General features: G+C 39.9%; 1 long non-coding RNA gene across 10 annotated transcripts in view; it reads right to left on the bottom strand.

Annotated features, from left to right (window-relative positions):
* LOC110256021 (uncharacterized) overlaps positions 1-25352 on the bottom strand; it is a 494788-nt gene that overhangs the window by 38519 nt on the left and 430917 nt on the right. For 2 of the 10 annotated variants that reach the window (XR_014825674.1, XR_014825661.1), the window contains 2 exons: positions 16105-16249; positions 14097-14151 (listed from right to left, as the gene is read on the bottom strand). The exons of 6 other annotated variants lie outside the window; for them this stretch is intronic. This is a non-coding gene — a long non-coding RNA (uncharacterized LOC110256021). Of the gene's footprint in view, positions 1-14096; positions 14152-16104; positions 16250-25352 lie in introns of those variants that run through there. 2 more of the 10 variants (XR_014825660.1, XR_014825673.1) reach the window with 1 other exon arrangement.

Below are 25352 nucleotides of genomic sequence, written 5' to 3'. Positions count from 1 at the left end.
CCTGTACTCAGAAAACTGTTAAGACACTGATGAAAAAAATCAAGGATGACACAAATAGATGGAAAGATACACCATGTTCTTGGATTGAACAAGGCAATCTACAGATTCAATACAATCCCTATCAAATTACCAATGGCATTTTCACAGAACTAGAACAAATGATTTTAAAATTTGCATAGAAACATAAAACACCCTGAATAACCAAAACAATCTCGAGAAAGAAGAACAGAGCTGGAGAAATCAGTCTCCTTGACTTCAGAGTATATTAAAAAAGCTATAGTAATCAAAAGAGTATGGTACTGGCACAAAAATACAAACATAGATCAATGGAAAAGGAATAGAGAGCCCAGAAATAAACCCACACACCTATGATCAATTAATCTTTGACAAAGGAGGTAGGACTACACAATGGAGAAAAGGCTTTCTTTTCAGAAAATGGTTCTGGAAAACTGGACAGCTACAATATAAACAATGAAATTAGAACATTTTCTAACATCATACACAAAAATAAATTCCAAATGCATTAAAGACCTAAAGGTATGGCTGGATATTATAAAAACTCTTAGAGGCAAACATAAGTCACAGCAGTATCTTTTTTTTTGGATCTGTCTTCTAGAGTGATGGAAATAAAAACAAAATTAAACAAATGGGACCTAATTAAATGTAAAAGGTTTTACACAACAAAGGAAACCACAAACAGAATGAAAAGATAGCCTACAGAGTGGGAGAAAATGTTTGCATTTTGATTTGACTGACAAAGGATTAATTTCTAACATATGTAAACAGCTCATATAACTCAACATAAAAAACCCCAACATCTTGATTAAAAAATAGGCAGAAGAACTGAATGGATATTTCTGCAAAGAAGATATTCAGATGGCCAAATCACACGTGAAAAGATGCTCAACATTGCAAATCAAAACAACAGTGAGATATCACCTCATACCTGTCAGAATGGCTATCATCAAAAAGAACACAAGTAAAAAATGTTAGCAAGGATATGGAGAAAAGGGAACCTCTGTACACTATTGGTGGGAATGTAAATTGGTGCAGCCACTGTAGAGAACAGTGTAGAGGTTTCTTTAAAAATTAAAAATAGGGAGTTCCCGTCGTGGCGCAGTGGTTAACGAATCCGACTAGGAACCATGAGGTCGCGGGTTCGGTCCCTGCCCTTGCTCAGTGGGTTAACGATCCGGCGTTGCCGTGAGCTGTGGTGTAGGTTGCAGACGCGGCTCGGATCCCGCGTTGCTGTGGCGCTCTGGCGTAGGCTGGTGGCTCCAGCTCCGATTCAACCCCTAGCCTGGGAACCTCCATATGCCGCGGGAGCGGCCCAAGAGATAGCAACAACAACAACAACAAAAAAGACCAAAAAAAAAAAAAAAAAAAAAATAAAAATAGAGCTGTCATATGATCCTGCAATTCCACTCCTGGGTATATATCCAAACAAAACAAAACAAAACAAAAAATCCCCAAAACCACTAATTCTCAAAGGTATACGAACCCTGAGGTTCACAGCAGCACTATTTATAATTGCCAAAATGTGGAAGCAGTCTAAGTGTCCATCAACTGATGAACAGATAAAGAAGATATGATACACACACACACAATGCAATACTACTCAGCCATAAAAAAAATAACAAAAAATTTGCCATTTGTAGCAATATGGATGGACTTGGAGGGCATTATGATATGTCAAATAAAGAAAGGCAAATATTGTTTGATATCACATGTAGCATCTAAAAAACACAACAAACCAGTAAATATAACAACAACAAAAAAAGCAGACTCACAGATATAAAGAATAAACTAGTGGTTACCCGTGGGGAGAGGGAACAGAGGAGGGGCAATATGGGGGGAGCAGTGAGAGGTATAAAACAAAATACAAATACGTATACATTGTACAACATGGGGAATATAGCCAATATTTTATAACAACTATAACTGAGGTATAACCTTTAAAATTTGTGAATCATATTGTATGCCTGCAACTTATATAACATTGTATAGTAACTGTACTTTGATTTAAAAGTCTGTAAATATGAAGTAGAAATTATTACCACATTGTAAATCAACTATACCTCAATAAAACTTTAAAAATGAAAAAATGAAAACCTGAAAGAGTATATATACATATATACATGCGTATATATATAACTGAATAACTTTGCTGTACATCTGAAACTAATGTGAGATTTCAATCAACTATGCTTCAATTAAAAAAATAACAAAATTCTGTAAACAAATTAAAAAACCCCCAAATATCTGAAAACTAGGTTCCAATGGGATAACAATAGCTATATATTATCTGTGATCATTAGTTTTATGTGTTAACTTGGCTAGACTGTAATACTCAATTTTTCAGTTAAAGACTAATCTAGGTGTTGCTTTTGTAAATATGTTTAACATCTAAAATTAGTTGACCTTCATGTAAATCATCTTCAGTAATCTTGGTGGGACTCATTAATTTTCTGAAAGCCTTAAGAGCAAAATTGAAGTTTGGCTTAAGAAAAAGAAATCATACCTGTGGATGGCAGAGTCATCCCCTGCCCAAGATTTTCTAGCCTCCTGGCCTACTCTAAAAATATACTAACACTTAAATAGATGTGTATATAAAGAACACACAGAAGGGAGCCCTTATCTTTGGCTGTAGGTATTGAGAAAAGTTTCCAGGAAAGGTTACACTGGGATTTAAAGGGATTTGAAGGCTGTAGAGATGTTCTTCAGGCAAAAGATGGTAGAAGGGCAAACTGTAACTAGATACTTAACATATGCAAGACAAAAGAGTGTGGAAAAACTCTCTTTGTTCAGGGAAAGGTCACTACACTGTGGCTGACACATTAAATCAAGATGAAAAGTGGCAAGAAATGGGTCTGGAATGAAAGATTAAAACTTGGTAATAAACTACCTTGATGGTCCTGCTAAGGATTTTGAATTTTGTTCCCATAGTTATGAGGAAACCCTAGAAGACTGGCATAGGGCAATGATATGACCAGATCTGTATAAATGGGTGATGGTTTGGCAGGGGCAGAAGAAAAGATAAGGATATCAGTCATGCTGTTTATCACAGTATATGGGGTTTGCGGTTTTTACTTAGATTTGTTCTCACGTTCCCTCTAGGTTCAGTTTCAAGCGCTTTTGAGCAGTTTGGTTTCCCACCACAGCCCAATTTCTCCTTTTTAAAAAAATGCAGGACATTTTTAAAGCTCAGAGCGACCAACACAACTGGATGAGTGCTGTTCGGATTAAGTTTAAATAGTAAACAGAGATCGTTTGAACCATGTAAGTCCCAATGGTAGGTCTAGGCGTGGAAATTCCAGCATTTGGACAGGTCAGGGCATCAGAGATAATGACTGACGTGTGAGAGCGAGTCACACAAAAGGAACCTCTGATCCTAGAGCAGAGGCTGTTCACTGTCTGCCCTCTGCCTTCTGTTATACTCCCAGAGCTACATAGTGAGAACAAAGTTCTGAGAAATGTGTGTGCTGTCAGAATTTCTAAATTGCACTTTGTCTTTCATTGGGAAAAGTGTAGAGTTACCAGGCCTTCTGGGTGGCTCTTACATTATTCATGCTTACATGATGACTCCAAGGCTGTGGAAAATTATACCTGAGAAGAAAGATACAGAGAAGAGTAGATACATACCCTTTTGTATGTGATCAACAGTTAATATGTAGCCCACATGAGAGTCTGAAGTGGGAAGAGAACAATTTGGAAGTGTGACAGCATAGGAAGTCACAGGAAGTGTCCAGATTTCAATTATTGCCAATGAGAGGAATGAAGAAAGTATCAGTTTTTCATTCTAGGTTCCAATATAGAACTATTCTTCAAGTGAAAGCATCAAAACTCCTCAAGGAGAGAGGTAGCCCTGCTTAATGAGTGAAGAACTGACCTTTGAATACATGTACTGTAGCTAACATGCTTGCATAGAAATCAGTTGATCAAGTCTATACCCAAAGTGAGCACTGAATGAGGGCTTACACAAAGATTAATAAGGAGATTGACATTTCATGCCTGAAGGGCAAGGGAGAAGTACAGCAAGGGGCACATGGAAGAAAAAGAAAACAGTTGACTATGCCAGGAGAAGAGAACTGAGTGTCCATAGATAAAGCCTCCTGTGCCTGTGCCAGTGGGAGCTTTCATCTGGCCCATAGCCCAGTCTCTGACCTTGGAGCATTATTCCTGAACCAGTCACTAGAACAGACTGCCAAAATGCCAGCATTGCCAGACCTCAAAGACTACTACTTTATGCCAATGTTCCCTGTAAACCTTTGTAGCCAGTACATTGTATCAGCTTCCCTTCAGCGGTTGCTGTCCAAAACATAGAGCCCCATAGTCATCTCTGCTTACTCATATTTGTATCCCCTTACTGCTCTGATTTTCTCAGTCCTAGTTCCCATTTTATTCCTTCTATTTCAAATGTTCCCAGTAAGACCTCTGGAACCCTTCATGATAAACACATTCTCCCACATTAGACATCATATATTAATCTTTCTACTTCCCCCTTCTCAAAAATAGGGTTTTCTTGTTAGTGCACTCAAATGAAAGCGGTTAATTCTTCCACATTCCACCTTGCTTAGTGTCACAAGGTAGGTTTGACGTTTTATTTGCTTCTCCATGTTACTTCCAGATTTTTGTTCATTCACTTCTTGTAAAAATTCCTATCCCTACAACCTCTGTCCTCACCCTTCACAGTCTTTTGTTGGCCTCATGGTCCTGCCACTCCATTCATTGTGGAGTCTAGCCCCACGTAAATTTCTGTGTCATGAGAGTGGCTTTCATTTTTGTGTTGATGAGCCATCCAGTCATTAGCCCATTCCATGTCACTCCAACCTAGTCATTTACCTTTGTGGAATGCTCCTCCTCTGAAATATTAAGCTTCAGTTTCTCATAATAACTACCTTTGTCAATATCTTATTCTTATCGTAAATGCCCTTCAACCTATTTGGTACCTTGAATCATTCATATCTCCCCATCCATCAGCTCTGTTCTAACCTCTCATCTTTGTATACCCAACCCGGGTCCCATAATGGACCATTGAACTACTCTCTCATTTCTTTTTCTCCCATCTTTCACTTTATCTAATACAAACCTACTTTTGGCTTAGTTTTTTTTTTCCCATTTTTTTTCTTCATGTCTCTTGTTTAATTGTTTAATGCTTCCAGAAAAAGCAGGCAGCCATGTAGACTGATAACTCTACAAACTCATGTTCTCCCAATTGAGCCAAGAGTGTTTCATTAGTCTGCTTATCAGTTCTTGGTCATATCCCCTTTCTGTTTTTCACTGATGCTCTTTAAAACCTTCCACTGATCTCCATCGCCCTACCCAACACCCACCTTCTTTGTTTTCAGCAATGATCTTATGCCTTTCAAGACTTTTAGAAAACTGAGTCTTCTCAATCCCTGTACCTACTGCATCTACTTTCGCACCAACTGCTCCTCTGGGTATAAGAGATCGAGCTGTCCTTCCTCTTGGTCACAGCCAACCACTCATCTGAGTTCTGAGTGCATCCTCCCCCAATCCACTTGTGCTTGACTTTTACAATCATCCCACTTACCTCCTGAATTACTCTTTCATTCCTTCTCTGAGCCAATAAACATTTTCAAGTTTTCCCATCTTAAAAAAGTGATTATCTCTTCAGCTTTATATATCATTTTAATGACTGTCCAATATGTCTCCTCCTCTTCTAAATCCAAACTTCTAAAACCCCTCAAAAAACCCAACTTCTGTTTCCGCACTTTCCACTGACTTCTCAGAACAATTGCCATGATGCCACTAAAACTAGTGAGAGCTAGTTATCAATATCATTGAGATGTTGAATGCCTTGTGTATTTCTCCAGAACATGTAATTCCAGAACATGTATGTATATCTCCTATCCACATATCTTCACCCAAACTAATATCCATGACTGGAGAACACCAGGACTGGAGAACTCAAGCACATCCCACAGGCACCTCAATGTCAGCAGATGCCAAAGGCAATTTAGGGATTCTCTGAGCCAGATCCTCCTTCAGTTTTACCCATCAAAGATGCTGTCAATGCCATTCCTGCAGTCACTGAAGACTAAAACCTACAAGATATTTTGATTAACCAACAGTCAAGACTTGACAATTTTCCATCCTCAGTATTTCCATGATATGCTCTTTTCTACCTCAAAGAGCTCTTCAAGTTTGTGTCTTCATTATCTTCCACCTATAACATGTCAACAACCCATTTCTGGTTGCTTTGTCTTTAGTCTTGCCTGTTGTAGTCCATACTTCAGAGTGACCTGGCTGAAAACGTGGATGAGAGAATGCCATTTCCATGATTAAACACTTCTATAGCTCCCAATTTCCTACAGATATCCTTAATGATCTTGCCCTCGAGTAGAAATCCCTCCCCATTTCCAACTTGGTGCTTTTTCATTCAACAATACCAAATTGCTTATAGCATCCCCTACACAGTGAGATTTCTCTAACTTTAGTTCTTGAATTATACCGAACTCTGCTGAAATGTTCTTCCTTAACAGTTATCTCTTTGCCTGACTAATTCACTTTGAAACTTTACATCCAAATTCTACATTCGCTCAGAGTGTATTTCCAAAATGACTTACTCTTTGTGTTTTCAAATATCCTATATACATCCTGCCAAAATGCCATGGTCAAGACAACAAATGGACTCTATTTCGCAAAATCCAGCAGTCAGTCATTTACCCATTATCATGTTTGTTAAATTCTGCAGTCTTTGGGGAAAATGACTACTTCTTTTCTTTTCTTTTTTTTCTTTTTAGGGCTGTACCCATAGCATATGGAGGTTTCCAGGCTAGCGGTCAAATCAGAGCTGTAGCTGCTGGCCTATGCCACAGCCATAGCAACGTGGGATCTGAGCCGCGTTGGCAACCTACACCACAGCTCATTGCAATGCCAGATCCTTAACCCACTGAGCGAGGGCGAGGCCCGCGATCAAACCTGTATCCTCATGCATGCTAGTCAGATTTGTTTCTGCTGAGCCATGACAGGAATTCCACCACTTGTTTTTTGAAATACCATCTTCTCTAGGCTTTTGTAACATTAGTCTTTTGTTTTTCCTCAGTTTCTTTTGTAAGCTGCTCTTCCACTGCCTCCAGTGGGAATGATGGAACACCTCAGAGCTCAATCATCAGCCCTTTTCTCCTCCATCTCTAAATCTATTTCTGAACAACATGATTCACAATGTTTAGATACCAAATGTATTTAATACGTCTTACATCTATGCTTCCCATGTTGACCTCTCTCCTGAGCTTCAGACCTGGATGTTCAACTTAACAGTTTCCTAAAAGCATTCTTGATTTATAATCTCTTTCCTTTTCCAGTGTTGCCCATCTAAGTTAACGGCTCATCCCCAAACCCTAGGAACCATCTTTGCGCATTCCGCTTCTCTTACTCTTCTATCTTAAATCTGACCATTACACATTATCTCCACTACTACCTGCCACACCTGGTCACCATCTTCTCCTGTCTGCAATGGCCTCCTACCTGTCTCCTTGTTTCCACCTTGCCCCTGCCCCCACCTCCTGCCCATTTTCTGCCCTGCATAAAGTTAAATTAAATCACACATTAGGTTATATCAAACCCTTCCGTAAAACCCTCCAATAGCTTCTAATTATAATTAGAATTAATCATGACCTGTAAAGCTCCAATGATCTGGCCCCTTCCTCCATCCTTGACTTCATTTCACTGTACTAATTTCCCCATTTGCCAAGTCCTAACCACACTTTCTGCTCTCTGTTCCTTTCCCCCCTCTCTTTTCCTATCTTCCTGACTCAACTGTCTTTTAATTTGTATTCCTTCTTTCTGGCATATTTTTCCTTCTGATCCTAACTACTCTTTCTGAAGATCCTGTCCTAACTACTCTTTCTAAAATACCTAAACCTTCTACTCCATTCACCCCCTACTCAATTATCACATTTTTAGTCAAAATTGTACCATTGTATGAAATAATCATATTTCTAATTACATTTGTATGCTTCCTCATTTAATTTTCATAAGATCTATATGAGCAAGGATCTTTTTCTTGCCACAGCTGTATATAAAGTGCCTAGAATATTATGCTTTCCTTTCTGACCCTTCCACAATAGATCCTGAGTTTGTTTGTTCGTTTGTTTTTCTTTTTTTTTGGGCCACACCCATGGCATATGGAAGTTCCCAGGCTAGGGGTTGAATCAGAGCTGCAGCTGCTGGCCTACAACACAGCCACAGCAATGCAGGATCTGAGCCACATCTGTGACCTACACCGTGGCTTATGGTAATGCCAGATCCTTAACTCACTGAGTGAGGCCAGGGATTAAACCCATGTCCTCATGGATACTAGTTGGATACGTTACCCCTGAGCGCAACAAGAACTTCTGATCCTGAGCTTCTTGAAGCCACCCTAGTGACTTTTAGCCCAATGCCCAGCTAAAATGTTAATTTCAGGGTTTCTAAAATATTAAATGAATTAATGAGTGAGTGAATGAATACACCAACATGAACAGACTTATGCTAGCTACACAACTTATGCTAGCTACACTGGCTCCATATTTTCACTTGTTACTTGGAAAGAGAAAATTAGGAATTTACACCAGCACTATGTTATTTATGGTATATTATATATAAGTATGCCACAGTCAACTGTGAATTAGCTATAAAGTTCTCACTCCAGGGGGGATCTAGTCACATTCAACTAATCCCTGTGTTGTCTGTTGTAAAACTCTGAAGAGAATAACTTTGCAGGCAGAGGGACAGATACATCTATCTTTTGGAGGTTTAAGTCTTGCCTTGACTACTCTGGGGTCGAGAGGTGAGGTGGCCAACGACATAAACATCCTCCTCATAGAAGGTGGAGTTAAATCCATGCTTGCCAGAGTGTCGTCTTAGAATTTCACTCAAGTTATCAGTTTGTGAGTCCAATGAACCAGTTACATTTTTTGTATTTGTTTTCCTCTGGTTGATGTTTTTTAGGCTAAAGATAAACCATGAATAACCACTGCAGTGGTTCCACACCCCTCAGAGAGGTTATCCAAGGAGACATAATTTAGAGAAAAAAGAAATAATTTGGCACCTAGGTCCATCTCTTGGATAGGGAAAAACAGTGGAAACATGTGGAAAAGTTGCCAGGAAAACCCCATTTTCCATAATCAACAAGTCGACCAAGAGTTTGGCTAGGGTTTACTAGAGTACTCTAATTTCACAACAAGCATTCCCTTCCTAATTAGTCTGAAGGGGAAGAAAGGGAGTCATTTTCAGAGCCCTTGGCGAGACTTTTATCTGCACCATGCCTACTTATGAACTTGAGTGAAGATTTCATCATTTTGTGGGTTTTGCCCAGCTGGAAGGAGGCAGGGTCTTGTGTGGGGAAAGCCTTGATGTGTGGGTGTGAGCAAGGTCTAATTAGCACCTCCTTGAGTAGTCTTCTCTGTCCCCATTAAAAGTAACTCTATTCTTCCAGTTCCAATTCCAAAAGCCTTGGAGTCATCCTTGGTTTCTCCCTTTTTCACATATTCCTCATCCCATTCATCTACAAATACCTACAGCTATACCTTTCAAATGCATCACAAATCTAACCATTTTTCTCTCTTAGCCACCACTCAAGTATAAGCAACCATCTTTCTTACGTGGGTTATTGCAAAAGGCTTCTACACATTCTCAATGGTCTTAGCAGCCAGAGTGACCTTTTCCAAGCAGAAATAAGATCATGCTTTTCTTAAAACACTACAGTGACTTCTATCCCATTCATAATAATAGCCAGCATCTTTACAGTGGTCTACAAGGCCCTATATGTTCAGGCCTGTATAATCTCTTTGATCTCATCTCCTACTATTCTCTTGCTCATTCACTCCACTCCAGCCACTCTGCCCCCTGTTGTTCTTCAAACACAGCAGCCATACTCCTACCTCAGGGCCTTTGCATGTGCTATTCTGCTTGAAATACTCTTTCCTCAGATGTCAGCCAGACTCACCCTCTCATCTTTATGTCTTTACTCAAAGTTTCTGTCTCCGTGGGACTCTTCCTATTAGATGGAGATAAATGCCCATTATCCTGCCAACTTTCTCCATCCCCTTATCTCCATAGTACTTCTCTTCATTTCACATATATAGTCTATTTATTGTTTATAACTCCCAAGAGAATGTTAATTTCCATAAAGGCATGGGTTCTGTACATTTTGTTTAATTCTGTACCCTCCACACCCAGAATGCCTGAAACAGAGGAGGCACCCAATAACCACTTATTGAATAAATGAATCCTCTGAGGATTGAATGGAATCATGGCAAATGGTAGGTATTCAATGAACATTAATTCCTAGCTTTTCCCTTTCTCATAGTGAGTATACTATCTGTGATAGTGATTGTTTAGAATGGCATATCACTATGGAAACATAAACAAGTTCCCAAAGGAATGTCTTAATTCACAGATGGATGATTTATATGGCATTATTTATAGAATCAAAGGCCACCCCAAATATACCTGGAGATATCCTTTGGTTGAAATAATAAAACATTTGATGAAAATTTATATATAATCCAGCCTGCACGAGTGGTAGCAGTGACAAACTAAAATTTCAACTATCTAGACTTTCCTGAGAATGAGAGGAGAAAACTTACCCACTTACCAGGGTAAGAAGGAAAATGCTTGGGTTCAAATCCCAGCCTACCTCTGATTAGCTGTGTTCCTTGGGCAGGAAATTTTAGATTCTCAGAGTCTCAACTTTTTCCTTTAGAAGAGGGGAGTATGATATTCCTTTTCTTGGGGGTGTTTCAGGATTATAGAGATAACACATGGGAAAAGATGTATCCCAGAGTTTACTGATAGAAAGAAAGCAACAAAAGTTAATTTCCAATAATCAGGAACCATATTCAGTTCCTATTTTCCTTCATCTCTAGACAACGAAAGGTGACCACTACATGATCACCTGGAAGAGGGCTGGCCTGAGTGTATGCATATTATACCCTCTCTCTATAGTAAAAACACCTGCTGTCTATTGAGAGATTACCCTTGACTAGATGCTGATTCTCTCTTTTGATATCTTTAACAAACATAGGCAGTGTATATAGTTACCATTGTCTAGATACAGAAACCAAGGGCCAGAGTGATTAAGTCCAATCAACATCACACACAGATAGTAATTGGCTGAGACTAATCTCCTGATACTGTGCCCTGAGCTGTGTCCACTAAACTACGCAGTGCTCACTGTGGTAGACAGAACCATCCAGAAGCCCCATGTGGCTGCTATGCCTGTGGTCTGGCCTATTTTCCAGAGTAGAAGCACCTCCAAGTAGCAACCCTGAATAATTCCTTCCTGTACTCATAGCACGTAGCACTGGGCATGGCACATGACAAATGCTTGAGAATTGTTTGTTGATTGACTGACTGAACATGACCTGAATTATTCATCAAAAGACAGGGGTTATTCCCTCCTGCACTGTTGGTGGGAATGTAAGCTGGTACAACCACTATGGAGAACAGTATGGAGGTACCTTAGAAATCTATACAGAGAACCATCATATGACACAGCAATCACACTCTTGGGTATATATCCAGACAAAACTTTCCTTAAAAAATACACATGCACCCACATGTTCATTGCAGCACTGTTCACAATAGCCAAGACATGGAAACAACCTAAATGCCCATTGACATATGATTGGATTAGGAAGATGTGGTATATATACACAATGGAATACTAGTCAGCCATAAAAAATGGAATAATGCTATTTGCAGCAACATGGATGTAACTAGAGACTCTCATTCTGAGTGAAGTAAGTCAGAAAGAGAAAGACAGATACCATATGATATCACTCATATCTGGAATCTAATATAAGGCACAAAGGAAACTTTCCATAGAAAAGAAAATCATGGGCTTGGAGAATAGACTTGTGGTTGCCAAGGGGGAGGAAGTAGGGTGGATGGGGATCTTGGGGTTAATAGATGCAAACTATTGCCTTTGGAATGGATTAGCAATGAGATCTTGCTGTGTAGCACTGAAACTATGTCTAGTCACTTATGATGGAGCATGATGTGAGAAAATAGAATGTGTACATGTATGTGTGACTGGGTCACCATGCTGTACAGTAGAAAAAAAGGTTGAATTGGGGAAATAACAATTAAAAAATAAATGAAAGACAGGGGTTATTGAACTTCTATGGGTTCAGGACTAGCCTCTTCATATTGTACCAGCTAATATGGGCACATGGACACCCGGCTAACCTTAAAAGCTTTCCTGACATGGTCTAGAGGTCCACTAACATGAATCTCTGTTCCTTGCCCTCAGCCAACTCAGCAATTACTGCCCAGGGTCAGACCCTCAACCACACAACATTGCATAGATGAACACATCCTTGGTAAATCCTACAGACCATTTAAATGTAAAATAACTTATTTTAGCTCAGGTTCTAGACACATGATTTTTCTATGAGACCAATTATTATGAACAACCAGAATCATAAAATCTAGTTTCCAGATAGCAAATTATAATTTTCAAAGTGCTCTCACATCCGTTGCTTCTAATTTTCACAATAACTGCTCAAGGTAGTTCTGATTTACCCCCTTTCGCATTTGAGTGGACGGGGACTCAGAATAAGTGTCCTGCCAAAGAAAACACAGATGAACACAGTAACTTTGCTTATTCAGAGCCTGCTCTGTGCTACCTACTCTGATGAGCACATCACTTTCATTATCTCTTTTAATCTTCACAATGGCCTTATGATGTAGGTAATACTGTGTTTCATATATTTCACAGGAAAAAAAAATGAAGCATAACTTGCTCAAGGTTGCATAATTGCTAAGAGAAGAGGCCAAGATGAATGCTTAGACCAGAGCCTGCCCTCTTGTCCACTTTGCTATGCTTCCCAGTGTGGTGCAGTCGTAGCCAAATAAAGGAAAGACCCCGACTTTCACGTCCTGACTCTACAAACTTGGAAATTTGTGGATTAATCGCAAGTACTGCACTCCTTGACTTCTGCCCTCTTTGTTGAATCTTTTGAAAATTTCTTGACTACCACCTGGCCGTTAATAACTCTAACTTAGAAAATGTCTAAGCGATTTCTCTTAAAATAAATGGCTAACATCACACTCCTCTAATGCATCTCAGGTCATGATGAAATATTCACTTTCCCAAATGTAGTTTTCATTATGTCAATTTCTAGTTCAAGACAATGAATGGCTCCTTATTCCTTCCTATACAAAATCCACCTTTCCAAGTTATCTTTACTTAACCATCTCAAAGTATCAGCCACCTGTTTCTAACACATACCTTCTTCATCAGCAGGCCTTTCCTTCCCCCAAGATGTCTTTTCTCACAGCTGCTGACTTGCTCCCCTCTTTGTGCTTTGAACCAGTGACTCCCAGGGACCAGTGGCATTAAAAAAACAAAAGTTTGGGCAAACCACAAACTTATTTTTCTAAGTGTGGAACCTGAAGAAACAGTGACTTTATGGTCTCAAGATCATTTCACAAAATAAAGAAAAAATTAAAAACACTAAAGGATAAGTAACAAGATCAAAATAAAGGACTATTAGAAGGAAAGACAGTTACCTGTGTATATAACAGGTGTGTATAAAATGGAAATTAGTATAATGATCAGATATGTATGTTCTATAACACTTCTATACTGAGGTTAAAAATACTATGCTTATGTTCTCTCCATTTTGTAATGGTTTGATGAATATTTCATCAGTGATCAGCACCTGCCAGAACACAAGAATCTGGTCTTCTTTTCCACTGATAATTGGGGTGAAGAGCATATGGAATACATATTATGTTATTTCTTAGTTTATCCATCCTCTCTTTTTAGCTAAATAAGGTTCTTGAGAGCAGAGACTACATCTTGTGCTTCCTCTGCCTCATTAAGTCCTCACAGGACCTAACTAGGCCAGGACCACTCAGAAGAGAGAATGAAATATAGGTGAGTTTGTATATAATCAAGACAACCTGAAATGTTGAAGGCAATGTGTTTGGTGGTGGTGGGGAGCAATGACCTCTGGGTGAAATAAGACCAACCCAATTCACCTTGTATTAGCTTTCTGGAATGCAGCCCTCCAGGCTAACCTTTTAGTGACCTCCAACTTTGCAGAGGCCATTGATCACCTGAAGCCTCCTTCACTTACCTTCCTGGTAAATCATTTCACTCACTGTACCCACCACCCTCGCGGGGAGGTTGTCCTAAAAGAGACACATCAAAGAAAGAAAATGACTTTAACCACAATAATCCACCTGTGTTCCCTGACAGAGCAAGCAGGTAGGTTTTAGAGCAAGCCTTGAGTCTGGTCTCTGAACAGGCAGAAAGGCATTTTGAGAAAGAATAAACTATGGCACAGGGTTCCTGGCAGTGTGCAGGAACCCACAAAATAGTCTCACCCCATTGAACATGTAATGAGGCCATCTTGGAAAAGCTATTGTCTTCAGTTGCAGTTAGAACTTTCCCCTTATCAAAGCCCTTATTTAGGGGTGTCATAGTGCCTGAAAATATCTTGCCCACTCACCCTTTCCATCACTGTTCTTGCACTCTGGTACTGCGTGTCTGGTTAATGGGCCATGTCACATAGAGCTCTCCTCCTCAACTCTTGCCTCCTCCCTCTTGCTGCCTCTCCAGTATCTCCAGTGCCCTCAATGGACATCATTTAACCTCCACCACAACCCAGTGAGATAGGCTTTGTCATGTTCATATTACAGATAAATAAACTGAGCCCCAGAGAAGTAAAGTAACTTTCCCAATGCAACACAGAGACAATGAGGTATGGCTGGAATTCAAATTCTTGTCTGACTCCAAATAGTCTTTTGTCTCTTTTTTGTCCAGTCCACCATATTGTACCAGCTGGCTAGTCATTTTTCAGAGATGTAGAAGATTCCAGTCTGAAAAATAAATGAGCCAATAACCACCCCCCATCCCTCAGCTGACAGCCAGTGTAAAACCAAGAGAGATTAGTGGATCTGCCAGTGAAAAATGCTCCATGAGGATCCACTGTATTTAAAACTGGCTCACACAGGAACTGGTTCAGATGGATTAGGAGGCTCAATTGCAGACAGCAATAAAGCAATTCAGTTCTGGTTTGAGTTAAGCCAGATCTAGGTTAGTCTTTATTCCACCAGCCTCATAGGAGAGTGGTTGTGCCAATTAAAAGAGAGACATGGATTAAAAAGTAAACATCTCAGTGCCTGACCCATGGTGAGAGCTTACTATGTATTTATCCAGATAAACTCCCTCACACAGGTCTGCATATATTCAATTTGCCCTGTTATACCTATTAGATGCCACGTTGACACCCCATTAATTCCCATAAAATCATAGCTATTTGATTGTCTGGAAAGGTAGAAACCAAGACAATCGTGCATCCATGGTCGAGTCGTGACAGGGTCCAGAAAGCCATGTGTGTCTTCTCCTCTAACCCACATCAGGACTGCGTTGTCAAGTAAGAACTGAAGGGGGAATGCCTGCAGTCTCCAGGAGAAATGAGTCGTGACAGGGTCCAGAAAGCCATGTGTGTCTTCTCCTCTAACCCATATCAGGACTGCATTGTCAAGTAAGAACTGAAGGGGGAATGCCTGCAGTCTCCAGGAGAAATGGTCTGTTAGAATTGTCCTCCATAAAGTGTCTGTTTCTCCCACAGAGTGAGTCAGGAGGCTGCCTCTCAACTGAGAAGAAACAGGTCTACCTGGGATTTACAGTTTGGCATTCTCTCATCTTTTAGTCAGAGAGCAAACTGACTCAGGTTTTCCTTCCTACATAAATTGCCTTTGTTTTCTTTCTAGGAGGAGGCCTGGATCTGTCAGGTGACAAGATTTGAAATGTCTGTTTCTTTCCCGTGAAGCCTCATGAAGGACAGCATCGGTCCCAAAGACAAGTTCCATGTGCCAGGAAATAAGCAGGGGACTTGGAAACCTAGTTGGTGAAAATGGTCTCAATGGGATAGTTCAAATAAGCACTCCCCATGCCTCGTCCTAAAACCATTTTCTCCTGTTCCTTCTGTGGAAGAACACCCTCCACTCCCAGGTAGAGTGTTATTTATTCTTTCCTCCAAGTCACCGATAGAAAGGCATCCTGCAACATGAGAAACGACATGGTGCAGAAAGAAGAATTATAGGAGAACTGATGAGAGAAAAGTTGCTACTACTTACAGCTGAGGAAGGATGATTGGGAATGTCATGGATAAAAAGTGTGGGATTTGGTGCTTGAGAACAAATCAACAACTCAGTTTTCCAACCATTACATAACCTTGGGCAAATTGCTTGACCTCTCTGGAGCTTGGTTTTGGAATCCCATCTGTAAAAATGAATAGGATAATACCTATGGAAAAAATTATGTGAGCGCTTATACATAGATGTTTAAAATCAAATGAAAATTTAGCAACTCAAAATACATCAACCTATTTGACTTAAGTAAACTGTTTATGGTGAGGATCTACTACAGTAGCAGAAAATGGTTGTTTTGCCTCAGAAGCTTCTGGTTAAAAAATCATTGGAAGGGAGGAGAAGGCATAATCTAACATGGTATGGAGAGACCAGAAGATAAGTCTCGGCTAGAGTTAGCAATACTGTATTATATATTTGAAAATGTAAAGAAAATAGATTTTGAAAGTTCACATCCTTCCCAAAAATAAAATTTGTAACCGTGTGAGATGACGAGTGGTAGCTAAACTTATTGTGATGATCATTTTGTAATGTATATCAAGTCATAATGTTGTACATCTAAAACTAATACAATGTTACATGTCAACTATATCTCAATAAAATATATTGAGAGGAGGGGAAGAACGTAAAACTCAGTTTCTCCTTTGGATTGGTTTGCTTCTATTTTGATACGGTGGGACAGTTATATGTGATGTATTTTTATATTATAAGAAAGCAATTAAGAGGGTGGGTTACCTTTCACATTTTCTGTGACTGATTTCCTGTGGTACCCTGATTTACACTCTCTCACATTTTAACAATACCAAATGTTTGTTCATTTGTGTTTCCATCCTTCTGGAATAAAAGTATATTATACTGGCATGTTAAAGAGGGACTTCATGATGGGGGTGCTTATGTGTTTATACTCCTAACAGAATAGAACTATAATCATAACTATGAGGATAGAATTATAACAGTAATTTTTAATCCATTTCTAGGGAGCATAGAGAAACACTTCCAAAAACAGGAAATAATAGATGAAAGCAATTAATCCATCAATGCCCAAGTTCTGGTTACATGTTAATATTACCATAGGGTTAAATCCAAATATAAACTCTTCATCCTTATCAAAGAATAGATGTTTTACATGAGATGGGGGCATATGACAGCTTTCCCATGACCCCTGGGAACGGATCTAAGAGAATTACTCCTGCCACCTCTGATGGGGCTTTTTGGTTTTCAAAAGATTTTGCTATACCGTCTTATTTGATCATTGCTACAATTGGGAAAGAAAGGCAATTTAAAGAGATGGAAACCGAGTCACAGGGGTGGGGTTTGCCATTTGCCCACCATCACCCAGACAAGTGGCGGTCCCAGGAGGAGCCTTCGAATTTCACCCCACCCCACCACTCACGCCAGGAAGCACAGAGGAAACAAAATGTCTATGCGTTGCTTTTGTAAGACTGAGGGACTGCTTTGAAGGGTAATTATGTAGCAAACAACTGAAGGGCTTCCTGGATATCATATTTAGGAAAGAAGAGTTGTGTTATGACAGGACTTCCTAAAAAATATGTAGAAACTCTGAAGTACTATATGGATTTATAAATCTACACCATTATCTAGTTAATGCTGGCATGAATCTTATAGATTCATACAACTCTCAGAGACTTTACCCCCCCAATCTTCAAATCATGGAGTTCTAGACTGAAAAAAAAAATGTTTTCAAATTTCAGAAGGGAGGACAGCATTAAATATAAGCTCATACATCATATGGGTTTACAATGGTTTCAAACCAAATCTTTTAATGTTTACGGGAAGTTCCCTCTGTGGCACAGTGGGCTAAAGGATCTGGCATTGCCACAGCTGCGGTGTAGGTCACAGCTGTGGCTTGGATTCAATCCCTGGCTTGAGAATGTCCATATGCCACCAGTGCAATCATGAATTTATAAGCTATTTAAATAAAAATAAAAAATGAAGTTTATGATGTTGTTCGAGTAGGTAGACTTCAATATTTTGTGAACTTAGAAGGGGAAAAAAGAAAGCAAAAGAGTAAAGACATAGGATAAAAAACCCTAAATCTAATGGTAAAATTCAAGTCCAGCATGTTTTACCATTAAATAAGTTGGGTAAATTTGATATAATTCCTAAATGTCATTAAAAGTTGAGTCTGTGGAGAATAAAATTATGAAACTCTCAAAGCATGCATTTGTTCTCCCAAGATGGTGGAAAGGTCCACTTTGAGCCAAGCTCTGGGTGTGGCAATGAAGAGTATGTCACTGCCCAACAGTGGCGCCAAGATGCTCGATACATATTTATAGATAAGTAAATTAAGTATTGAATTCTGCAACCAGAATAGTCCTCACAGATCAGTAGTCAGTTCCCATTTTGCAGAGGAGAAAAATATAAAGCCTAAAATGGATAAATGCTATGCTCAATGTCCCTCACCTCCTAAGTGGTAGAGCTAGGACTAGAATCTGGACACCTGGATTCTCAAGTGAATATCTTTTGCATGTATTATATTTTATTTTTATACTTATGTCCATTCTTAAAGTGTTATAGAATTAGTATGTGCTGCTTTTGTGATCAGAAAATAAAATTTTTAATTAAGGGAAAATATACTACAGGAAGCACATAGAAGGTGAGCATCCTAGGAGTTCCCATTGTGGCTCAATAGTAACAAATCCTTATCAGTACCCATGAGGATACAGATTTGATCTCTGGCCTCACTCAGTGGGTTAAGTATCTAGCATTGCTGTGGAGCTGCAGTATAGGTTGCAGATGCAGCATGGATCTGGTGTTGCTGTGGCCATGGTGTATGCTGGCAGCTGCAGCACCAACTCAACCCCGAGCCTGGGAACTTCCATTTGCCATGGATGTGGCCTTGAAAAAAGAAAGAAAGAAAGGAAGAAGAAAGAAAGAAAGGAATAAAGGAAGAAAGAAAGAAGAAAGAAAGGAAAGAAAGAAAGGAAAAGAAAGAAAGAAAAACAGAAAGAAGAAAGAAAGAGGGCACACTAGATTGTAAAGTGTTCAGGAAGGAGAAGAGTTTGGAAATGGTAGTGGAGATGGCACTTAAGGTGAAGTAACAGTGGGATGGAGTGAGTGGTGGCAACACGGTGGAGAGAAGACAAAAGGACCAGGGTATGTACAAGGTACTGCAGACCTTTGCAGAAGAATGGAATGGGAATATTGAGGATGACTCATTCCCCTTTGTGTCTCACAGCTTTGTCTGGCGTATTGTGGAAGTTAAACACTTGGAAAGGAAGCAAGGGAGGATGGGATACGGGAAAGGAGAAAGAGAAGAGGAAAGGAAATAGTAAAAATATGAGGATAAGGGATGCTAAAACCAGTGTGGAGATTTTGCATTGTCAATTCTTGGAATTTGGACTTAATTCATGAAATTAAAAGAACTCACCAAAGGCTTATGATCAGGGAAGTTTGGGTTATATTTTAGAAAGAGCATTATGGACGCAATGAAAAAAAAAAAAGAAAGATGAGGAGTTCCCTTCATGGTTCACCAGGTTAAGGACCTGATGCTGTCTCCATGAGGATGCAGGTTTGATTCCTGGTCTTGCTCAGTGGGTTATGGATCTGGCGTTGCTGTGGCTGTGGCATAGGCCTACAGCTATAGGTCTGATTTGACACCTAGCCTAGGAACATCCATATGCTGCAGGTGCAGACATTAAAAAAAAAAAAAAAAAAAAAAAAAGAATTGGGAGGTGAAAAGACTATAAATAGAGAGGTTTGAGATTTCCAGAACTTCTCACATAGTTGTTTTTTATCTTTCTAATTTTGATACTCCAGTTAAAGTTTCCAACACCTAACTAGCAACCTGTTTTGAACAGGTTCAGCACTGTCACTGCAACAGCCCAGATCGCTGCTGTGGCATAGGTTTGATCCTGGCCTGGGATGTCTGCATGCCATTGGCATGGCCAAAAAAAAAGGTGTAGTTTTTAAACAAAAATATAGTTTAAATAACACTATCAAATTTGAGATATGAGTAAAAACTTAGAGCCTTTAAAATAAAATTACCCTGAAATATTTTAAAAGCCTTCAGTATGCTATTATCAAAATATTCATATATTTTAAAAAAGAGTTCATGTAATTAAAAAAAAGGGGAGTTCCCATTGTGGCTCAGCAGAAATGAGCCCTGCTAGTAACCATGAGGATGAGAGTTCAATCCCTGGCCTGGCTGAGTGGGTTAAGGATCCAGCATTGCCGTGAGCTGTGGTGTAGGTTGCAGAAGTGGCTCTGATCCCATGTTGCTGTGGCTGTTGTGTAGGTTGGCAGCAGCTTTAACTCTGATTTGACCCCTACCTAGGGAATTTCCATATGATGCAGGTGTGGCCCTAAAAAGCAAAAAAAAAAAAAAAAAAAAAAAAAAAAAAAAGAGGAAGGAAGGAAGAAAGAAAACACACCCGCATAAACAAAAGTCGTCTGCACAGAATTCTAAAAGACATATTTCCTAACCAAACTAATGAACATGAAGATCTTCAGCAGACAAGTTCTCAGTCTAGCCAGTGACCTGCAATTCTTTCCCTCTTTTAGGTTACCTTAGTTCTTATGGAATGAGGTCTTCAGAGAAAGAATCCCTATAAAGCCATCCCTACATCTGACCAATGGAATGTGGAATTACATCATTCCTAGTCTTGGCTTCAGTTAACAAGAGGGAGGATGATGTGCAATAAGAAAAGATAAAACTGCAGGCTCTTGGAGGCTGGGCTGTAAAGCTTTAAATCTGAAGAGAAGAATAAGAAGTGGCCTGAATTGGGGATGATAAATAAGATGGAGTGAAATCTCATGAAATAATGAATTAACAGAAAAGGAAGGAGCAGACAAAAGCAAACCCATGAGAGACAGATCTATAGAAATTGCCAAATCAACCATGTGGACTTTAGAATGAAGGGATCATTTATGTGCTGCTGAAGATTAAGTGAATCTGCAAGAGCCACACAACTTTACTTCTCTGGAAAGAGAATTCAAAGCTGCACACAAATTCAACTAGCACACAGACAAATATCAGGTGACATCACCAGGAGTTCAAAGACGCTCTTTGCCTGGAATCCAGTGCACTGGGGGGGGAATGGCTTAGAAGATTTCAGGAACAAGATATACAAAAGCAACCCTATGAATATAAAAAGGCAGGGAAATGGTGAAGACTTTAGAGGAGGGAAAAACATATCTAGACTAACACGAGTCATGGGAACATAAATCATCCAGTGTAAGTAATGATTTCTTACTTACCAATGACCATCTTGTTGAATTCTTCAATAAGTCAACTCTTCAAAACTATTGGAGAAGTTTGGCACATAGTGTTCCCAGCTTAGAGGAGTAATGTGTCACAGGATATTTCTCACCCACTCTTTTTTCATTCAGTTCATTTTCTCCTCCTATTCACATTAGGACTTATCCATTCTTATCCACTCCTCCACAGAAACAAGGACTCTGTTCCCCTCAGGACCCCACACCCTCTGTCTACCTGCCTGAGCTGGATGCCCAGACCTTTTAGAGGGAGGCGAGTCTCACCCTTACCAAAGTACAAGATACGACAGAAATAGGATGAAGAAAGTAAATACAAACACACAGAGAAAACCCATTTGTGAAGTTAAAGGACTTTGAGTCTTCTTGTCTTGAGGCTGCTGGAAGCATCTCTTGAGAAAACTCATATTAAAAAATCATCTGCCAAGGCAAGCGACTAATAATTTTGGAATCCAATGAATATAAACAGTGAGGCTGGAGTTCAGCCTTCAGAAAGAGAAGAGAGAGGTACATTTTCAATGGCAGAAGCAGGCAAATAACTCAGCAAAACCCCAAAACAACAAGAAACCATGATGGCTCCAATTAGCTGGGAAGGCCACCCATGAGGACCCATCTGGAGAGGAGGAATCAGATGATGTGAATAAAAAGTTCAGTCAAAATGATGCTAAATGGTCAATAAATTTGTATTTGAAAAGGATTTAAAATTAGGATTAAGAAAACCTAGAAGCCTCTGCAGCAATTTCTGCTGTGGTCAAAGGCACTGCTATGTGGTGTGGGGATTACATTCACCCCAAGTTTCTCTCTGAGTCACACCCTCAGGGGGAGACAGGCCACACATTCATCATTACTGTGGCCATTTTCTTGGTGCAGATGGGACCTGACAAAGGGTGCAGGGCATTAAGGATTCCATTCTCAGGCTTCTCCCCTACCCTCTCAGTTCAGTCATCAACAAGATGAGCAGACATGTCACATTTGGGAAATGCACAGAGGTTAAAGAGCCTGTTACCATCTGTCCCCATTGGGGTGAAGCAACACTGAAAGTATTTCCCTAGGCTGGGCAGTGAATTCACTCATCAGAGATAGCTGTTATCTGCTCCCCTGCCTAGGTCAAATTCTCACTCAAGGACCTTTTATTCTGACATCCTTACAGGGAGGACTCTACATCCCAGAGATAGTCATAAATCAGAAGATGAAATCAGGAGTCATGCTAAAGGGGGATAAAGGCATTTTTCCAAAGACATATTTAGACCGATGGACAAAAGGACGACCCAGTCATGCACACCGCCAGGCCTTCAGTGCTAGGCTGAGGACTCATGTCACAACCTAGACAGGAGGCAGGTTGAGGCTTTAGCAACAAGACCCTTTGAACAACCAGCTGATTGCTATTCTCTCCCTCTGAAATTCCCAGCCTACATACTCATCCCTCATGGCCTGATATTACACATCCTTCAGGGCTGCCTCCTACAGGGAGACTTATGAACTTTATGTAGCCAAGGGGTATTTCTCTTTCCTCTCAGTTCCTGTGATCTGGATTCTTCTGCAACCCATGCAGCATCTTCACTAAACCCAGTAGTGCTTAAGAGCTCAGATCCAAAGCCAAACTGCCTGGGTTCATAATCTTACCTATGTGTTACAGTTTCATTGTTTGTACAACAGAATAACAATAGAATCTATGTCACCAAACTATTGTGAGGATGAAGAAACAACTTCTTAAAGTGCCCTTCACATGTAAGAGCTACATAGGTGCTTCCAATTACAAATACTATCACTAGTGGTTTAAATCTGTAATTCTTAACTGCCTCTAACAGACAGTAGCTCCTCAAGGCCAGGATCTGTGCTTGATTTTTGTCCCCTGCACAGGACAGTGCAGTGTTTAGGACATGATGACATGCATGAGTAATGAATATAATATCCATCCTTTTTTTTAGATGTTTGTATTTTAAGGGTAAAGTTCTTAGGTAGCCAGGAGGGGAGACAGACAAGACCAGGGCTGAAGGAACTGGCTATTATCTAGATTGGCCTCTTCCAAAACTGCCAGGGGTTCAAGGAACAGAGTTAAATGGATGGGCCAAATACAGACAAATGTCACCATCAAGGGGCCTTAATTCATTAGAAAGAGAGAGGTGTTGAGAAACTCATTCCTTTAGAAAGAGAAATTCAATGTAAGATAGAACTAAGCTATTTTGGACCTATTCTAAGTCAACACAATATTATGTGTATGTAGGGCCCAGAAGGCTAGTAATATCCAGAGCAATGTGACAGAGAAGATTGAGGTTTTGTGGTCAGAAAGATACATAAGATAAACTGCCCCATATGTGGCTGGTTATATGTCCTTGGGCCAGCAAGTAAGCTTCTCTGTAAAATGGGCATAAGCATACCTAACATTCAGGACTGGTGAAAGGATTAGCAATAAGTAGCCAGTCTAATGTTATACCCATAGCAGATGCTCAGCAATTGGCATTTATTCTGGTTGTTGTTGTACCTGGCAGGTTAGAGAGCAGTCTATGAACATGAGATTCAACTTCAAGTCCTAGAGATGGTGGGCCTGACACAACCTGAGATGAGGCTAGACTGGCTAGTGTTAGACCCAGTAACTAACACTGGCAGGGATGGAGAAGGCAGCAGCAGGGGCTTCACTCGGCTCTTCCATTTTAACATTTTTGCATAGAAACTGACCATACAAATATTCTGTGATCCATTCCCCAAGAATACCTTCATTATTGGACTCGCTCAACCAGAAAACATAATCCTGTGGTGCTTTCTTTGAAGGTAAGTTAAGCTGTGGGCTGGGGCAAGGATAGGACAGAAAAAGGAAAGCCAGTTAAAGAGGAGAGATATCTGGGGGAATGAGAGACCATTGGGTTGAAGTGGTATAATTCCACAACAGCTTGCTGAAAAATGAGAAAAAAAAAAAAAAAGCATTCAAGACACTTTGCCAAACAGCTGCTTTGATTTTTTTTAAAGCATGAACCAACCAAGCTGTCGAGTTGTCAGAATTGTGTAGGCAAAGTCACAGACTATGTTGCTCTAAGAAATAAAGGCTGGCTTGAACAAACACGTTTAATAGGCCAAAGAATGGCATTAAGAATTCTAAAGGGAAGGATGGAGGAAGTACAAATAAGCAGATTTTCTAAAGCTCTTTCTACTTGTATTTTACTGGAGGAACCCCAAGTTCTTTAAGATTTATGAAAAGATGATACAACCACCAACAAAGAGGGACCCCAAAGAGCATGCAGGAGTGACACATATTTTTCTAGCAATCAGATGGCACAGAGTTGGGGCTATTTAGAGGTTCTCAGAGTCTGTGATTTAAAAATATTATTCTTTGACTTTAGGTGTTAGTAGTTGAAGGGCTTGTGGGCTTTTTTTCTCAATCTTCTAAAAAGACAGGGGCCTTGACAGAAATTAGCTGGAGATGAAAGGACAGTTCACTGCTGCCTCCTGGTTTGTTTCTGTTTTCTTCTTCTAAGTTACTTGTAAGCCTTTGCCTGTATGTTAAAATACATCCTCATTTTGAATGGGTTGCTCAGAACCGAAACTGAAAAGGGAGGCCTGGGAGGGAAGTTATACCTTTAGGGGCAGGATGGTCCACAGACAGAAATTGACCAAATTAGAGCTGTCTCCTCATTCAGCTGCCAGGCCCTGAGGCTTTCGCGTGCCCCAGCTTCACATGATGATATATCCCAGGGACAATTTAAAAATATACAAATTTCATTTTTATCAAAGCAATTCATGTTCACATTTAAAAATCAAATACTACTAAGAGGTCTATAGTGAAAAATTGCATTCCCCTGGTCCACCCCATGGTCTGGCCCCAGGCAACAACTTAAAACACTTGAATTGTTTCTTTCGGCATCTATCTCCACATCTCTCACAATATACTCCTAGTGCTCTTCTTCTTGATTTCTCTTTAAAGGATATTATTTCTTAATTTCCTGGTATTTTAGTTGATGATTTAGCTCTTTTATATCACTCCACCTCTCCTTTCTGCCAAATAAAGA

Source organism: Sus scrofa, chromosome 1 (genome assembly GCF_054392235.1).
Source record: "Sus scrofa isolate SSC_HxYL_T2T_F1_AM1 chromosome 1, Sscrofa_HxYL_maternal_Yorkshire_Landrace_v2.0, whole genome shotgun sequence".
Taxonomy (NCBI): Eukaryota; Metazoa; Chordata; class Mammalia; order Artiodactyla; family Suidae; genus Sus; species Sus scrofa.
This window is presented reverse-complemented; position numbering and strand designations above follow the sequence as displayed.